At 36.3% G+C, this 19,163-nt stretch overlaps 1 long non-coding RNA gene across 1 annotated transcript; it reads right to left on the reverse strand.

Moving 5' to 3' along the window:
• Window positions 1-560: 560 nt before the first annotated feature.
• Window positions 561-10,539, reverse strand: LOC120316348. The gene is made up of 3 exons (XR_005558934.1): window positions 10,481-10,539; window positions 2,459-2,793; window positions 561-758 (listed from the first exon to the last, which is right to left on the reverse strand). It is a non-coding gene; the product is annotated as an uncharacterized LOC120316348 (long non-coding RNA).
• Between the last annotated feature and the right edge of the window lie 8,624 nt (window positions 10,540-19,163).

The following is a 19,163-nucleotide window of genomic DNA, read 5'->3' on the forward strand; positions in this document are numbered from 1 at the left end:
CAGCTCTCTGCCAAAGCATCCCGCTGGTTCTTCACATATTCATGCATCTTTGCAGCAGACACCCAAATAAAACAGGCTGTACTCACTTTGCCGATAAAGGGCTGAGAGTATGTTTAGTTTAGCTTCTCATAGGAAAGCTCTCATTGGAGAAAGAGGAGCTGCAGATGGACTGGACCAATGTCGGATGCCACACTGGCATTAGAGAGGTGGAGTGAAACACCATCAGAAAGGACTCTGGGAAAGAAAAGCTTGAACAGCAAAAGATTAGAAATGGAGGTGATGGCTAAAAGGGCTAAAGCAGACTTAGATAGTGATTGGCTATGGAAGTGGTATTGTTGATTTGCCAGTAATAGCTTATAGACAAGTGGAAGATTGCTGAAAATAATTGTTCGGGCACTACCCAAAATAGGGTGCTGAAGAATTAAGGGGGCTTGGAGCCAGACATGTGCAATTGCTTGCCTGTTCTGACAAAGCTTGGCAAAAATGGCTTCTTATTGTCTTTTAAATGACTAAATATGGGAAAACAAGTTGAGTATCTGTGCGGTCCTGCCTCTTTCAATCAGATCCCATGTACAGCCCCATCAGAGATAAGTTTGTGATGTCAGGAGTTAGCATTCAAGTGAGAGAATAGATGAACTGTAACATTAATTTTTCTTAGAAAAAATTTACCTTGGATTTCTGGCAGTTGCTAGTCCTGAATTTTTTATTATCTTTCCCCTGGGTCTGTCTTTCTTCTTCCCATGACCACTACATGTACTCTTTGCCAAAGGAAAGAAAGAGAGGGGGGGAGGGAGAGGGAGAGAGAGAGAGAAAGAGAGAGAGAAAACGAATTTTTTTTTAAAAAAATTAATTATTATTTTGAAAACTTCCGCAATCCTTTTTTCCCTGTTAAGCACCATATGTAATCAATTGTGTATATTCTAGATGCCATTATCCTTTGCTTTTTAAAATAGATCTTATTGCGCTCTTCAACTCCTACTATTCTTATGTTCCATTCTTATGCTTTGTTGAATGTTCCAGGAGATTCTAGGCTGACATCCCTTCCAGTGCCCTCTTCTATCAGTCTATGGTGGTGTTTGAATATCTGAATGTGTTATCTTTCTATTGTTTTCTTGGGGGAGAGGGGGATATTTCACAATACATTTCCCATTCTTTAATGCACAGTGATGGAAAGTAGAGGGCTGATTTCATGATGCAGTTTGTAATTTTGAATATGAGAGAGATACATAACACATGCCTGTGAACTCATAAATCTGTCTACCTATGTGATCACAATGCATCATGCTGAAATGATACATTGGCATGTTATACTTCAGCTGTTTAACATGGTCAACATTCCTCCACAGATCTGTAACTATAAAAATCTGGTCTCTTAGTGAACTAAAGGAGTGTCTTTCACATATATCACATATCATATCATATTCTCTCTTTCTCTCTCTCTCTCTCTCCCTAACATCTATCTACCTAACATCTAGAGAGAGAGAGAAATTTAATAGCCATGTGGATTACAATAAAAGGAAAATACAAGTGGTTTTGCTAGAATCATATTTGTTCATTTGTTACTCATATCTCTTAGAAGACTCCTAAACACAATCTGCCAAAGATGAACCACATAGAGCTTTTAATTAGTGAGCACAATAGATGGATTTGAGTGGGATGAGCATTTAAGTCTCTCCAGTCAAATAATGGTGTTCAAATGTCAGCTAGACTGGAGTAAAGGATTACTGGAGTCACAACCACTTCAGAGTATTATGTCAAAACAAAGAGAAAAATGTTGAGCAATAGAAGATATTCTCCAGCAATTTCAACTTCGGAATTCATGGAGAATAACAATTTAATGACTAGTTACTTTATTTTACAATATTCTAAGAAATTAAAGGTAAGATGTATTAACTATGATAATGAAACCTCTCCATAAAACTAACAGTTACACTGAAATTTAGAGGCCTTTGAAGTGACATCAATTTTTCAGAACTTATTTAAACATATCAAAGTAGAGTCTTCTCATAGGACTGCAACAATGTTAAATGGAAGCCTGTTTCAAGGCTGATTATGAAAATCAAAAAAATATTTCTTGGGTGTAAGAGGAAAAGAGGTCCTTTTACCAAGCAGGAGATTTTGAAAGACATCTGTCTTGGGAATCCAGTATTCACAAAAAGTTCTGCCCATAATAGAGCTTAGCACTTGGACTTATATACTGCTTCACAATACTTTACAGTCCTGTCTAGGTAGTTTACAGAGTCAGCATATTGCCCCCAACAATCTGGGTCCTCATTTTACCAGCCTCAGAATGATGGAAGGCTGAGTCAACCTTGAGCTGGTGAGAATCGAACTGCTGGCAGTCGGCAGAATAATCATTGTGATGGAATTGCAATGAGTCATAAGAAGAAGATAGAACTTCTGAAATGGAATAAAAAGCCTAGCATTCAATTGCTTTCACAAAAATATGGATTCTTACCTCTTTCAAGGGTAAGAGGGAGCTCAAAGTGTGAGGTGTTGCAAAGGAAAGGCTAGTGCCGGTGACATCACTACTTGGGTTCAGGCATCCTTTTGTTGCTACTGTCAGTGAAAGCAAGGGAGAAAAATCATGCTCTCTAAAAAACATAGTGTGGTGGCTTTGAAAACCCACAAGCAAACTGCAATCTCCACCATAGCTTCGTACATTGCAGGATGATGACATGCTTCATTCTCTCAGGAACAATCCATTAGGAACCATGTACAAGGGCAGGCCAAGCCAAAGCTGTAAGGCCTTCCTCTGCTCCATTTTGAACACAGTCAAGCCCATGCTGTTTTCTAGAATAAAAACAATTACAGTTATTGCATATACAACAACTAAGAAACATCAGCCTGAGATACCAAATGTTTCCCAAAAGATTATGTGTTATATTGACAGATAGTTGGGTTGCTGATAATTATAAATAAATCGGCAAAGAATAAAATAACTATTTGCATCCCAGGTTCTCTCATCCTGATAACTATGCAAATACATTCGGACTTGAGACACCAAGTAAGCTGCCCCATCTCAGAGCTCTGAAGAACAGAAATGCATGTAAAAATGTGTCCTGTTTTTACTGTGTTTTGCTTTCACCTTGTATGTGTTGCCTGTTCACAGATACTCATATCTACGTGAAGGTCACAGATCATCCTTAATCTGGAATGTGGCTTCTTTAGTTTTGGTTTAGCTTCAGATGTATACTCAGCATTTAGGCTTTTAAGCCATTGTTTATGGCTTAGCAATATTTACAAATCAGCCTACTACATCTGTATCAACCACTATGGTTAAAATAACTATGATTTAGGCTTAAACATGCAAGGTGATTAGTGAAAAAGCATTACATTTCCTCACCCAAATAGCATGGCTAGCAAACCACCCTCTGTGGTTTGTTTATAGAAGTATGCTTGTAGCTGGAGCTAATCAGAGAATGAAGCCATAAACACACTTAATGCAAGCCAAGAGTATAGTTTGTGGTTAGTTTCTCCTTATCCTGCATTTGCTAAACAAGAAAACAAATAAACCACAGATGGGCTGTTTGCTGCTTGAAGCTGGAAAGTACTCATGGCCATGACTGGGCATGTTTTCATTATCCAGCTCTTATAGTTACATTGATATGCAAAGGTTTCCATTAAATCGAACGGAAAATATTGTAGCAGACTTTAACTTTACCTATTTTGATCAAAAACTTTATCCAACAAAATCTGTGACTGAAGTAATATTGAATGCTTGTTGTATGAAACCTCTGGGATATCTTGCAATTCCTCAGATATGAAGCAGAGAATCTTGTAAACAGTATTTTAGCAAAAAAAAGAAAGAAAGAAAATCCAAAAGAAAAATAATGATAGATAAGAATGCAATTTTGAAATATAATTATTTTACTTATTTAATATCAGAAAGCTGTTTTATTACCTGACAATATCGACACATTGGATTTCTGTGGTTTTTCTTGATTTATTAAAATTTAAAAATTTTAAGAGCTACATTATGAATGAATGAATGAATGAATGAATGAATGAATGAATGAATGAATGAATGAATATAGTAAATCAGTCATCAGTGCAACCGGATCACCATATTTTAAATTTTCTTAAGGTTCCAAATACATACTTTCCTTCCCCTTTTGAAGTAAAGCCACTTTAATGAAACCCTAATTATCCTCCTCCTTACAGAAAACAAAACTGCTACCTATAATACTCATTTCTACATATCTAATTGTAGGGTAGTCAGGAAAGTCATTACTAATATAAAAGGGTAACTTTTATGACCAAATATAGGTTTAAAAGTACTCTGTTTTAACTACTGTACTGAAAACCAATAAATTATTTGTAGTCTAACAATTGAGGAAAATATATTTTAAATTACAGACCCTGTGGGTGGAGGGTAAAGACAGCTTCATAAGCTAGATCAGTGGTTCTCAACCTGTGGGTCGGGACCCCATTTGGGGTCGAACGACCATTTCACGGGGGTCGCCAAACAAGGCTGTCCGCCATTTTTCCCCCCTTTTCTTTGGCCACGCCCCTGGCACCCGATGATGTATAAGTGGTTGGGGGTCACCACAACATGGGGAACTGTATTATGGGGTCGCGGCATTAGAAAGGTTGAGAACCACTGAGCTAGATGTTCTAACCAATATTTGATTTTATCACATTTACTCCGGTTGTTTATTCATGAAAGCAATTCAACACAGGTGGAAGACACACAGATCAGTAATATCTCGAAATAACAATTTCTCCTTTCCATCCAAAGAACCAGAAAAGGGAACGGAGGGAGACAACCCCTCCAACCGATGTTCAAAAAAATTTGTTGTGCATACTAATAGCAGGTGGATTGTGGTTGCAGCATACAGAGTTTATCTTCCTTATATGCTGTTTTGCAGAAAAAGTGTCACAACAATATAGGATTTCTTCCTCCTGCTAATCTGTAATATTTTAAACTGTGTAGTTTCTCAGCGAATTATTTAACTGCCTGTGATGTTTCTACATGTTCTCCCCCAACTATCCATGAGTGGCCACAAGAAAAAGAATAGAGCCAGCTAATCTCTAAAGTAAACTGTGACTCTAAAATACTGCACATCTGGAATTTCACAGACGAATTTATTCATTCCTCCAGATGTTTGGAACTAAAAAATATATTATGGAAATATACGAAAAAGCTTTGGGGCTAGCATTTCGTATTGCAATACTGCTTTAACTGCTCAGGGATATATTTTGTCTTTGGTATTTAATCATTTGCTCTTGTTTGATCTGTGTGGGTTTTTTTTAATCTCTGTGTTGTTCTAGAAGTAATATTTCATGCTATGGCAGTGGTTAGCATTAGATTCAATAGTCCAGTGTTGATATCCTGATTTAACCTTGAGTTACTTTTGCTCCTTAAAATATTTTAGGATAATACATTAAATTACAAATTACATTAAAAAGCCAAACCTCTTAACTCAAATTGAAACCAACATCAAATAAAATTGAAGGTTAAATTTGGCTTTTCAAAAATAACTTGATTTGGCTGAACAGCTCTTACTATAGGTAGTCCTCAACGTACCATCACAACTGGCACCAGAATTTTCACTAAGTAAATTGGTTGTTAAATGAGTTGAGCTTAATTCTACGACTTTATTTGCCACGGCTGTTAAATGAGTCACTGCAGTTATTAAGTGAATCACACAGCTTTTAAGCAAATCCAGCTTCCCCCATTGACTTTGCTTGACAAAAGCTGGGTGGGAAGGTCGCAAATGGTGATCACATGACCCCAGGATGCGATAATTGTCATCAATATACACCGATTGCCAAGCGCCCGAATTTTGATTATGTGACTGTGGGGATGCTGTGACAGTGTAAACTTTTTGGTGCTGTTTTAACTTTAAACAGTCATTAAACAAATGGTTGTAAGTTGAGAATTCCCTGTATTAGACTAGTGCAAATAAGTTAAACAAACTTGTGAAAGTACAAGAATGCCTCTGACATAGCAAATTTCTCGACTGCAGTGGCAAGTCCTGTGATGAGAAATTGCCTGGTGACAAGTAACAAGGTGTTTGCTTAAAGCAAACAGACTTGGATATACACGTGCATTCATATCAGATGGTTTTAGTTTGAACGTTTCTAATAAAACAGGCAAAAATCCCCACATATCATTTTAAACACTGTCTTAAAATGAAACAATAATCAAATATTGACCATCAAAGAAATTCTGCTCCAGAGACAAAACACTGCACTTCTGCGTAATATTTTTATCCTGTTTAAAAGGTTATAGATCTTCTACAGCTGCTTGATAGCACCAGCAGGTCAAGCAAATATGTCAAAGGCAAAATAAGAAAGAAGAGAACTGGAAAAGGTTTCTAAAAATTTTGGAAAGGTTTGGTAAAATGAAAGCTCAGCATGGGTATATGTGGAATCATTATTTTGCAAAAAATTCAACCATTGCAATTCTTCAAGGTTATCCATTGCGGTTTCATTCAAAACAATAAGACACCCAGTCCCACCACAACCCAAGCTACAGCTTTCCCTGGAGTTAGAAAAGTTTCAGCATGAAATTTACTGTTCAATGGGACATTGAAATTTCTGAGAAAAATATAGTTAATTTGGTCTAGTGGTTAAGGCACCAGGCTAGAAACCAGGAGACGGTGAGTTCTAGTCCCACCTTAGGTTGGCTGACTTTCGGCCAGTTACCGTCTCTCAATCCAGCCTCCCACACAAGGTTGTTGTGGGAAAAACAGGAGGTAGAAGGGGTATTGTGCACCTTTGCCACCTTATTTATAAAAATAATAAAGGTGGGATGTAAATAAATAAAATCACTCAAGGCAAATTACCAAAAAGTTTTCTTTGATTTGATGGACGATGTAGGGGTGTTGACGCATGGAGATAGAAAAATGGCAATTTAAGAGAATATACTTACTTTTCTGAAAGACACAGAATCTTTTCAAAAATAGACATGATTTCCATTTCAAAGAAATTAGCTGCTAAGGTTTCTGAACGAGAGATATTACCAAAGACTTTTTCAGATCAAAATCCTGTGGTTTGTAAAAGAAATTTTTACTTTTTTTAGATGGAGACTAAATGAAATGTAATTGAGAAGGAAGCAATAGTGGAGGAATGTAAAAAGAAATTAAAATAATTCTTCTTCAAAATAATTTAGGTGAAGAAATTGATTTAAGAATGGTTTTGGATACAAGTAAAGCTTTTACTAGAGGTTATTTTACACAACATAATAGAGAACTCAAAAAAGAAGAGTCGAGAGAAAACACAAGCTGTTTTGCATGAGATAAAGACAACAAAAAAGAATTAAAGAAATTTCCACAGAAAATAAGCATTTTTCAACCAAATAAACTTTTATAAAGAGAAACATATATGTTAACATTAAAACAAATGGAAATAAAAATGAACTATGCAAAATAAAAAAACTGAGTTTGCAAATAAACCAGGAAAGTGCCTAGCATATAAATTATGAAAATAAAAAAAAGAAAATATTGAAATTACAAGTAGATACTGTATTAATGGGCAATGTACCATACAATAAGCATTTCATCAATATTATTCCAACCTGTATACAGGAAATGACATCTCTCTAGAGAAAATAGATGAATATTTAAAGGATCAAATTCTACCAAGGATTATAGAGGAAATGAGACAAGATTATGAATGGATCTATATCAATAAGGGAAGACTGTGAAGCTATAAAAAAGATTAAATTAGGCAAAGTACCTGAACCAAATGAATTATCATATTTTTGTTATAAATGTTTTGTGGATGAGCTTTTACAACCTTTACAAAACATAATAAAGATGCCAGAGGGTTAGAAAGAGACTAATTTAGCAGTAATACCTAAAGAGGTATTTGTCTTTAACAAGAAACTGTGAATGATTCTAGTTGACAGATTGGAAATAATTTTGCAAGAATTTAGTCATAAAGATCAGTGTGGGTTTTTACCTAAAAGACAGTTAAAGGATAACATTAGAAATCTGTTGGACATTTTGGAATATTTGGGATAACATAATGAAAAACAACCCACGCTGATTTTCTTAGGTGCAGAGAAGTTCTTGACAATTTGAACTGAGCTTTCTTCTTCAAAGTTTTGGAAGATACGAATTTTGGAAAACTTTATAAAATGGGTAAGATCGATCTATACTTTCCAAAAAGCACAAATGAAGACGTTAGCAAAAATGTGATAATGGAAGATCAAACTGAACATGAATTAAATGGATTTTAAGATTGAGAAGAAAATGAAATATCTGGGCATCACTATCACAAATTTGAACTGCGTGTTATTTCAAAATAACTGTGTTAAGATATGAAATGAAGTTTTAAAAGACATGTTAAGAGGGAGAGTGTCCTTGCTGGGGAGAATTTCTGTGATAAAAATGAATGCCTTAACTAGAATGATGTTTTTGTTTCAGACAACTGATGCACCACTTAACTAGTGAAACAAAGGATACTGTATATCTAAACCTGTGTGGCATAGAGAAAACCAGGAGTTAAATGCTGGCTCATGCAAAGGAAAGAGGAAGATTAGGTTTACCTGATTTCAAATTCTATTTTGCAGTTTATTGTTTGGTTGGGATGAAAATTTGCCAAACCCCAGGAAGATGCTACTCTGTGCCCAAATATGATCATGGGACTTAGGGAGGGGATGCTGCAATGGTCCGAAGTGTGAGGACCAGTCATAAGTCAGTCATTTTTTTGTAATTTTGAATGACTTACAAATGGTTGTAAGTCAAGAGTTACCTATAACTCAGAAATAAGCCCACATGAGATCATTAGGCAGATGGTCAAAAATATCTAGAACAGGGGTGTCAAACTGCCGGCCCACAGGCGGGACGTGTCACCAGGAAACCATACCACCGCATTGTTGGCAATGGAGAAAAAGCTCCGATACGTTGCGTCATGTCACGTGACATCGTGAGTTTGACATGTCTGATCTAGAAGAAATATTAAGGAAAATGCTAGCTCATACCTTTTCATGGCAGTTACTACCTATTTAATGTCAGAAGCCTGGCCATGTACAAAGAAATAACAAATGTCACCAGAATGTAGAAGAAGGCTTTGGGTAATATGATTTGTGAAAAATTACTAAAGTTCAAACAAATATATTAAATGGAAAATAGGCCTACATAAAATGATTATATAATATATTCATGACCATTTGTGCTGCTCTGCACCTTGCTCACTACCACTGGAATTATTTGAAAATTATAATCATCTCTCCTCCCTCCACACTAGCACTAGTTTGCAGAAGCACCAGGTTGAAGAAGAATGGCTTAAATACTGTTCTTTTCTTATGCAAGCAGGTAATTCTATACAGTATGTGGAGTGTTGTGGTGACATCAAGAACTAGCAAGGAACCTAAAAGCTATATACAACAAGTAAGCTTTTATATAAAAATAGGTCTAACAGTTAGTTTGCAGATACACATATACCTCATAACTTCATTCAACAGTTGATGACTCTCAAATGTCTGAGCTGTTCCCAGTTTTGCAGCATGGGAACAAAAATATTTCCACAATTATCCATTGAAAACGTACCATCTTTAGAAATGCAATATTTGAAAAAAAAATAATAATTGCAGCATGATGAATAGCTATAATACTAGTCAAATTGGATGGTTTCAAAAACTAAACTAACTGTTTCTTGGTGAGCATCTCTACAGAAGATGCATGTTAGATAACATATCAGATGCACAATCAGCTTGTAAGATTAAGATCAGGAGGAATGTAAAAGTAAAGTAAAAATAGAAATACACATAATGTGAACACGGTATTTGAGATCAGGGCACTGGAATATTCTGGAATGTTTACTATTTTTCTCTCAAATACATATGATAGGCTACCAAAAAAAAAATCTAGTTTCACTTTCTTTCCTTTCACAAAAAAAGAGTGTTAAGCAAGGAGGGAGGTTTTCTGGTTGTTAATTCTAGGAACCTTCCCGCTTGATTACCAACAAATGAATGGCATGTTCTGTCCTAACAAGTAGGAATCGGCAACCTATGAGTCTCCAGATGTTCCTGAACAATTCCGGAAATTAAAGTGACGAATCGTGTGGAGTATTGCATCCAAAGTTGGGAATGCTTTCATAAAATGCAGGGGAAAAAATGTACATGGTCTGTTTTTAGGAGCAGGAGATGGTGTGTAATACATTGGAAATAAAACCGTTTTCTTACTCAATATAATCTGTGTAATCTACTGTCACAGGATGTGGTGACAGAAGACAGTGCTGGTGGTTTTAGGAAAGAATAGACACATTAATAGGCCTCAAACTGTTGAGCAGGAACCAAGACGTTCAAGCAAAAGTGGCTGTCACTAATATAGGGTTCTGTGCAGAGGCAATAATGTTTCTTAAATGTTTCCTTCTTCCCCCCTGCCCACATATAGTCTAACTAACATATGCATAACCATGGGAGCAGATTTTGGGAGACAGAGACGGAACAGACTTTCTGCACTCAGTAATGCTTAAGTAGGTTAGACAATAGGATTAAAGTAAGATAATAGATGGGACAACTTACGAGAGAGATGTTGCTTGGGCATTTCCCCGGCACTGTATCCGAAGAGGGATGAGAGTGGAGGAGAAAGGTTAGGGAGGAAGTAGAATGGTGAGAGGAGAGGGGGAGGGGAGAGAGAGGGGAGGGGAGGGGAGAAAGAGGAGGGAAGTAAGGGAGAGTGTTACAGAGGGCGGATGCAGTTTGGGGGGGTGGGCAAGCAACACCTATGCGTATTTATTTTATTTTGTCAAATGTGAATTTTTTTCTTTTTTGTTTATGTAATTGATAAATGAAAAATAAAAACTTTAAAAAAAAAGTAATGCTTGAGATGAGAAGCATCCATACAGTGGCACTTCAACAAACAGCTGACCTAGTTAGATGACCTGTTATTGTAGAGATGACATCATGCCAGTCAATTATTCCATAAAGTCAAAAATTCCAATGTCTGAGGCAAGAGTTCCTTTTTAAAACATTTTGTGTCATTCGTTAGGAGAAGAAGGGACAAGGGCTATGTCATCTGATCCTGGAGCTGCCCCTCCTACTGCAAGAAACCTATCATTGCAGGCATTTTCCAACAACACGGAAAACCACAGAAAAGATCACCACCTTAAAACAACAGAAAATTTTATAACTGAACAGGGGCCTCTGTGCAGTGGTGGGATTCAAATATGTGAACTACCGGTTCTCTGTGTGGATGCCGCTTCCGGAAGTCTATTCTGGGCCTGGTCAACAAAAAATTAGCTACCGGTTCTGCCGAAGTGGTGCGAACCCCACCACTGCCTCTGTGGCTTTCCAGGCATTGAACTACAGTTCCCCGGGTCTCTCTCCACTGGCCATTACACCACAGAGCCCTAAGTTGAAGTCCACTTTCAGCCACGAAAGCTGGCTAGGTGAATGGGACAGTCACTCTCTCTCAGGTTCAACCTATTTTAGAGAGTTGCTGTTGTGGGGAAAAAAAGGAAAAGTACGGAATTAAATCTAACAAATAATTGAGCTTCTCTGAATTCCAGTTCATTCTTCTTCTGTTGTTATTATTGCTTTTATTGCTGGGAAGCTGTAAGGGGGTTCTCTTCAGCCCTATAGCAAAACAGAGTATGATAAATTTGGTTCTGAGGTTAGCCCAAAGCCACTCACTAAACTTCAACTGTATCCCAATTCAATCTTTTGATCACTCAGTTACATCTTGATGTCTTTATTTTTTTATGCTTTACTGTAGTTAGTTCGATTGTCAGAAGCTACCTAGAGTTATTGAGAGTCAGCCGGTACACAAGTTAATAAATTATTATTACATACACAACATTGTGAATTCACAGCTGCTGCTTCTTTACTTGGTGTTGGCTTTCTTCCCAAAACCTAGCATGTTGTAATGTATCAGTGTAATATATTTGCACATCCAAGCAGCATGGCCTTTTGTAATTGACAGGTGAACATTTTATCAATGCACAGATTTTTCTAAGTGCTGTCCAAGATTTTTTTGACATAACACCTACTGTACCGATAACCACTGGGACCACCAGGGCTGGTTTATGCCACAATCTTTCAATTTCACTTTTCAGATCTTGATATTTTGTGATCTTCTCCAATTCTTCTATTCTACAATACCCCTTGTATTGCCACATCAGTTATCATTTTCTTTTCAACCACAGTTAAAATCTGGTGTGTTATATCTCAGGACTTGGTCAGTTTGCATTCAGAAATCCCACAATATTTTAACCTGCTCATTTTTTACTACTTTTTCAACTCTATGTTCCCACCAATTTTTCATTATTGGCACATGATAATTTGTACTCTCCAGTTACAGTTATGTTGTTGTTTATAGTCAGTTTGTATGATCTTCTTGCACAAACAGAATAAAGATCTATTGTTTCTTGAGCTTCTTTGCACAATCTGAACTTTGACTCATTTCATTTTTCAATTCTGGCCTTGATGCATTAGTTCGAATAGCTTGCTCTTGAGCAACCAAAATCAAGCCTTCAGTTTCTTTTTTAATGTTCCATTTATAAGCCATTGGCAAGTTTTATTACTTTCCTTTTGTAGAAATTGATCATGTAATATGTTTCTTTGCCAGCATTTTCTTGTTTTTATTACATTATTTTAGTATTAATGTTTTATTTCCTGTACATTTAGTACATTTTTAACTTGCATTAATGCTTCTTCTTAACTGTCTTTTACATTTAACCAATGCATGCTTTTCTTTTTCAAAAATTGTTTCACATGAAGTAAACCTCTGCCTCCATTTCTGCAGTGTAGATACAATCTGTCAGTACCACTATGGGGATGTAACGCATAATGAATAGTCATCTGTTTTCTTGCTTTTTTTGTGCAAACTGCCCAGTTTAGTTTGTATGCAGTTAATAATTCCTGTACTGCATCATATCACATGTATAGCCGAGATATTGATGGCTTTGATGGTCTTTCCACTATTTAATTTTGTCTCTAGCAATTTTCTTAGTCTGAATGTTTTCTTTACCAGACACATTTTTAAATTGTCGAAGCTTGATGTTGTCCAGGTGTAAAATATCCAGATATTTATAGGCTTCATCTTGATGGCTGCTGATGGTTTTAGCTATTTGGCATTTAAATTCTATTACTGTTTGCTATTTTACCCGGCCTTATTGTTATTGTAGCATATTTCTCTAGCACAGCATATATCTGTGCTGTGCTAAAAAAATTCTTGCAGTGTTTTTCTGGATTTTGATTTCGGATTTCTCATAAAGCTTCAGATCATCTCTATAAAGCAGTGGTTCTCAACCTGTGGGTCGTGACCCCATTTGGGGTCGAATGACCATTTCATGGGGGTCGCCAAACCATGCTGTCCACCATTTTGTTCCCTTTTCCTTAGCTGTCCTACTCCCTCTTATTGGTGGCCACACCCACTTGGGGGTCACCACAACATGGGGAACTGTATTATGGGGTCACGGCATTAGAAAGGTTGAGAACCACTGCTATAAAGGAAATTTGAGATTTTATTAGCCTTTTTTGCTATTTGATAGCCAAGATTTATCTTTGTCTACTGGTGATTTTGCATATGCCATAATAGTCTCTTTTAATTCTTCTTTAAGGATGTTCAGTTCATAAATAATGATAATGATGATAATAATGCTAATAATGATAATGATGATAATAATGATAATGATAATAATAATGAGTTGGAATGATTCTGTTGTTATGACTTCTTCTAAGTTATCATTTGTGTAGTTTGTATCAGTTGTTTCCTTTATAGTTCCAATTGTTATTTGATTTTTTTTTTCTATTATTCTACTATTATTTTGGGGTCTTTCATTTTTAGTTTTTCCTGAATCTCTTCCAGAATATTTTATTTTTGGTAATGGATCTCTTTTGATCTGCAAATCATTTTTCGGTGATATTTGAGTTTGGATAATTTTTTTTCCACTGTTCACACTTTTACTTTACATAGCCCTGCTTTGTTGGTTCAAATTAATAATAGCAGATCATTATTATAATTATTATATTATATATTATAATTCCCATTTCTGTTATCAGCCAACTTTCCTCAGGTTGTTTCTTCCTTCAGTTGTAACTCAACATATTTGATTGGATTTTGGCTAAGTAAAGAGAGCCAGTTTGGTGACGTAGTTAAGACATCAGACTAGAAACCAGGAGAATGTGACTTCTAGTTCTTCCTTAGGCACAAACCAGCTATGTGACCTTGAGCCAGGCATCTCTCACAATCCTAGGAAGAAAGCAACCACTTCTGAAAACATGTCAACAAAACTGCAGGGACTAGTCCAGGCAATCGCTAGGAGTTAAAAACTGACTTGAAGGCACCAAAAAAAAAAAGAGGATGAGGAAGGCTGAGGAAGGCTGAAGACTGCGCGGGGGGGAGGGGGAACTATTCAATGAATTATTTGCAGAAAGTTTTTCTAATGTGATGGAAATTATAAATCACTACATTTGTCAAAAGTTCAATTGGATGGTATAATAAAAAGTTAACCAAAGTGTTTTCTCTCGATTATTTGAGGGACTACCTTTGTCCCATAACATCTGCCTGACCAATTTGATCCTGCAGGGTTGACATGTCGTACATTCTTTCAATTAAACAAAGCCATCTCTCAGGGCTCAGGAAGTTGCACTTTCTCTGTTGTAGCACTTTCTTCTGGCTCCCTTGACATCTGGATGGCCCCACTTTGTTGTTGTTTAGAAGAGCTTGAGAAGACCACATTCTTCATCCAGGCCTTTGGCAAGGGAGAGGGAGACCCCCTCACTTCATCCTGCTTGCTGTCTTTTACTTTTTTTTTTTTTTACTGAATTTAATTATTATGAGCGGCTCACAGTCGTTGAGAGTTAGAAGTTTAGTAGATTATAATCATTTATTAGAGTTATAATTAGAACTAACATTAAATCGATATGCTGTATTGGTAAGGCTGCTGGCCTAGAAACCAGAAGGCTCTGAATTTTATGTCTCCATTTGGCGTGAGAATTGGCGGGGTGAATTTGGGCTACTGCCTCTCTCTCAGCAGTTTCCTCATGGGGTTGCTCTTGTGAAGAAAACAAGAGGCAGAAGCATTATATTCACTCCCTTTAATTGTAAAGGTTATAAATTAAGTTAATTTAAACAATAACAAAAAAATTTTTTTGAAAAGTTATATCCAAATATATTTTATTCTTTATACTGTTTCAATCTTCTCTTAAAATATTAGCAGAATCCACAATCATCTGAGAATTGGTGTCTCCACTAGATAATTGACAGTCAAGCTGAAACTAAGTTAATCAAGAAAAATTAGCAAACTTCCTCAAACCCCAAATAAGTTACCCAGACCTAATCCACATATCAAAGGTTAAGGTCTGCAAACACACAGTTAATTAAATTAGGTCTCCCAGCTGAACTGCATCTTCACAAGAATAAACACCATAGAGATACCTACACACACACACATCTCAACTGTCATCCTAGAATCAGTACGTAAACACTTCATCATGGACAAGCTCCCCCTATAAAAATATGCTGCTGTACCCCATTTCTCTACAGCCTGCCCCTAAAGGCAAACTGTTTTGCTTTTAGGAATAAACATTTCTTCTTTCCTCACAGCTGTCTGGATCTCATTTTTAAAAATATTTATTGTTTTGTCATAGAAAATAAAACACATAATAAAATAAACAAGGAAAATGAAACAAAAGCATGCATCTAACAAAAAAAAAAGATAGTGTACAAAAAAAGAAGAGTGGTCAATTAAATTTAACATTTAATATGTAGGATCCACCCTGGCTGGATGCTGAAAGGAAAAAAAAGCAGTAAATTCTCCTCCCTTTTTACGTGTGTGTGTGTGTGTGTGTGTGTGTGTATACAGGGCTTTTTTTCTCATAGAATGCCCAGAACGGAATTCCGGCACCTTTTTTGGATGGAACCTTGTAGGGTAGGCAAGGCGGGTTGTATGACATGTGTGAGTTCTAGCACCTTTTTTTTTTTAGAAAGTTAGAAAGAAAAACGAACACCAGGATATAATAAACCAGACTTTTTAATGTAAACAAGCCTGTGGTTAAAAAGAGTCACTAAGTTTTCGTCGGTCAAATTGCCGACATCGTCAGAGTTGGAGTAAAAGGAGATCTGGGAGCCAGCTCATATAACCTCCCGCCTCTGCGCCCGGCTCCTTGAGCGCATCATTGGCCCGTTGATTGTACTCATCCGTATGGCGCTGAGTTGTTCCGCATCTGGCAACCTGTCCTTGGCCCCGCTGGTTGTTTTACGATCCTCAAGTGCTCTTCTGGTGCATGTGTATATATGTATATACATGTATATATGTATGTGTGTGTGTGTGTGTGTGTGTGTGTGTGTGTGTGTGTGTGTAGGTCTTTGGTTATTCAGGTTTTCTCCCACGTAAAATTGGAAGTGTCTTGGCGACATTTCGACGAAGTCTCATTCGTCATCTTCAGGCTGGTGCTTTCGGCTTTGTGCTTCTAGGAGCACGAAGCCGAAATGAGAATGAGACTTGGTCGCCAAGACACTTCCAATTTTACGTGGGAGAAAACCCGAATAACCAAAGACCTACATACAAACACCCACGAAAACCTCAGAAAACATATATATATATATATACACATACAGAGAGAGAGAGAGAGAGAGAGAGAGAGGAAAAAGCAGTCAACAGGTTGAGCTAAACATTACATTAGTCTTCAAATCCCTCTGTTAACCATCTGTTATTATATTTAGTGCATTGAAAGTCTGCAATTTCCAGTCTCTTATAAAGCTGTGTAGTCCATCATCTCTAATCAAAGCAGTTCATTTTGTCATCTCTGCTAGTTCAGTCAATTTCAAAATCCATTCTTCAACAGTTGGCATCTCTTTTTCTTTCCAGTGTTTAGCAAGTACAATCCTCGCAGCAGTCACCATGTGAAGGACTAGCAGCCCAAATTGTTTTTCAATTGGCAGGTCTATAATACCTAAAAGAAAAACTTCAGGTTTTATTAATATCTGTATCTTAAATATTTTTGCATTGTCATTGTTACATTTATCCAGTATGTTTTTACATATTTGCAAGACCACCATATATGATAAAATGAACCTGGGTTTTGGTTACATTTCTAGCATTTATTAGAAATCCATTTATACATTTTTGCTAGTCTATCTGGGGTCAAGTACCAACAATACATCATTTTGTAAAAGCTTTCTTTCAATTATGATTTAATATGAATTTTAGTCCATTCATCCATACATTCTCCCATTTATCTAGCATTATATTATACTCAAAAAATTATCCCATTTTACCATACACTCTTTAACGTATTCATCTTCTAGGTTCATCTTAAGTAGCATTTTATATACTTTAGAAATCAAGTGGTCTCCAGAACATTAATGTCCAATTCAGATTTAGTTCCTGTGAAAATAAAACTTTTTTTTGACAAATTTAAATCTTTCAAAAATTCTAAATTCAATCACAAGCCAATGTTTTTTAAGGGGTTGCCACAAAAAAGAGGGAATCAAGCTATTCTCCAAAGCACCTGAAGGCAGGACAAGAAGCAATGGATGGAAACTAATCAAAGAGAGAAGCAACCTAGAACTAAGGAAAAATTTCCTGAGAACAATTAATCAGTGGAACAACCTGCCTCCAGAAGTTGTGAATGCTCCAACACTGGAAGTTTTAAGAAGAGACTGAACAACTATTTGTCTGAAATGGTATAGGGTTTCCTGCCTGAGCAGGGGGTTGGACTAGAAGACCTCCAAGGTCCCTCCCAACTCTGTTGTTATTGTTATTGTTGTTATTATATCCTTCATTTACTAGTTGTTAGCTTATCTTTATCTTAAATCCCTCTTTTTCAAATATAAATAAGTCTTGATATGTCATCCATTTACATTCCAAAATCATCTCTGTTTTATGTAGCACTTCATGAGGTGATAGCCAAAGGGGCACTTTATCAGCTAATCTTCTTTTATACTTCCACCATACACATGCAATTGATTGCACACTGGCTGAGGAATTCTGGGAGTTGAAGTCCACAAGTCATAAAAGGGCCAAGTTTGAAAACCCCCTGGTCTAATAGCATGAATCTTAAAACCAGGGTTAACTTTTGTTTTGTCATACTACAGATAGGCATGCTATCTCAAATCAAAACATTCAAGGTCTAACAGCCTTGAATTTTTTAAAGTTATCCAATCTTTTAACCATATCAGACAACAAGCCTCATAATGTAATCTAAGATCCGGGAAACCCAGACCTTCTCTATCTTTAGAATCTTGTAAGAGCTTATATTTAATTCTTGGTTTTTTACTTTGCCAAATAAATTTAGATATATCTTTCTGCCACTTTTTGAATTCCTGACGTGGCAGGTCACAAACCTATCAGACGACACAATTATTCTACCTTACCTCCTAACCATATATGGGTATTCTTTTGTTCTCTACATGTGGACATTCTTTACTTAGTTCCAGGCACGTACTCAGGTTTTCTTGCACATGCTCAGTGAGCCTGTTGCTGAATAGAAAATTTTAAACTTTTCTAGAACCTTCCCATTCATTGGTTTTTTACTTTGCCAAATAAATTTAGATATATCTTTCTGCCACTTTTTGAAAGTGGAATCTCTAATCAATATTGATATAGTCTGAAATAAAATAACATTCTAGGTAGTACATTCATTTTAATTACTAAAATTCTTCCCATTAATGACAAATCCAATTTTTGCCATTTATTTAAATCCTATTTTATCTTCTTCCATATTTTACCATAGTTATTTTTGTGAAGCCTAGAATTTTCCTCAGAGTACTCCTCCAAGTACTATACCTTTTTCACAACATTAAAAACAGTTTTAACTTCCAATTTCTTCTGATCTTCCAACTTTATGTTCTTAGTCAGTATAAATAAATAAATAAATAAATCTTTGATTTATTTATTGTTAAGCCTGCCATTTCTCCAAACATTTTAATCTTCCTCATAACATGTTCAATGTTCTCTAGCAGGTATTGCACTATCAATACCAAATCATAAGAAAATGACGTAATTTGTGATTATGCACTTTAATTCATAGTCCTTTTGCTGTTATCCTAACATCTCTATTTAACACACCCTCAAGTGTCACCTTAGAATCAGCCCGAGACACTTCATCCTGGACAAGTTCCCCCTATAAAAATCTGCTGTTGTACCCCATTTCTCTGCAGCCTGCCCTTAAAGGCAAACTGTTTTGCTTTTAGGAATATATTTCTTTCCTAACAGCTGTCTGGATCTCATTTTATTTATTCTTGTGCAGCCCCAGTTCG

This window comes from Crotalus tigris, unplaced genomic scaffold (assembly GCF_016545835.1).
Source record: "Crotalus tigris isolate CLP2741 ecotype Arizona unplaced genomic scaffold, ASM1654583v1 scf7180000019363.1367679, whole genome shotgun sequence".
Taxonomy (NCBI): domain Eukaryota; kingdom Metazoa; phylum Chordata; class Lepidosauria; order Squamata; family Viperidae; genus Crotalus; species Crotalus tigris.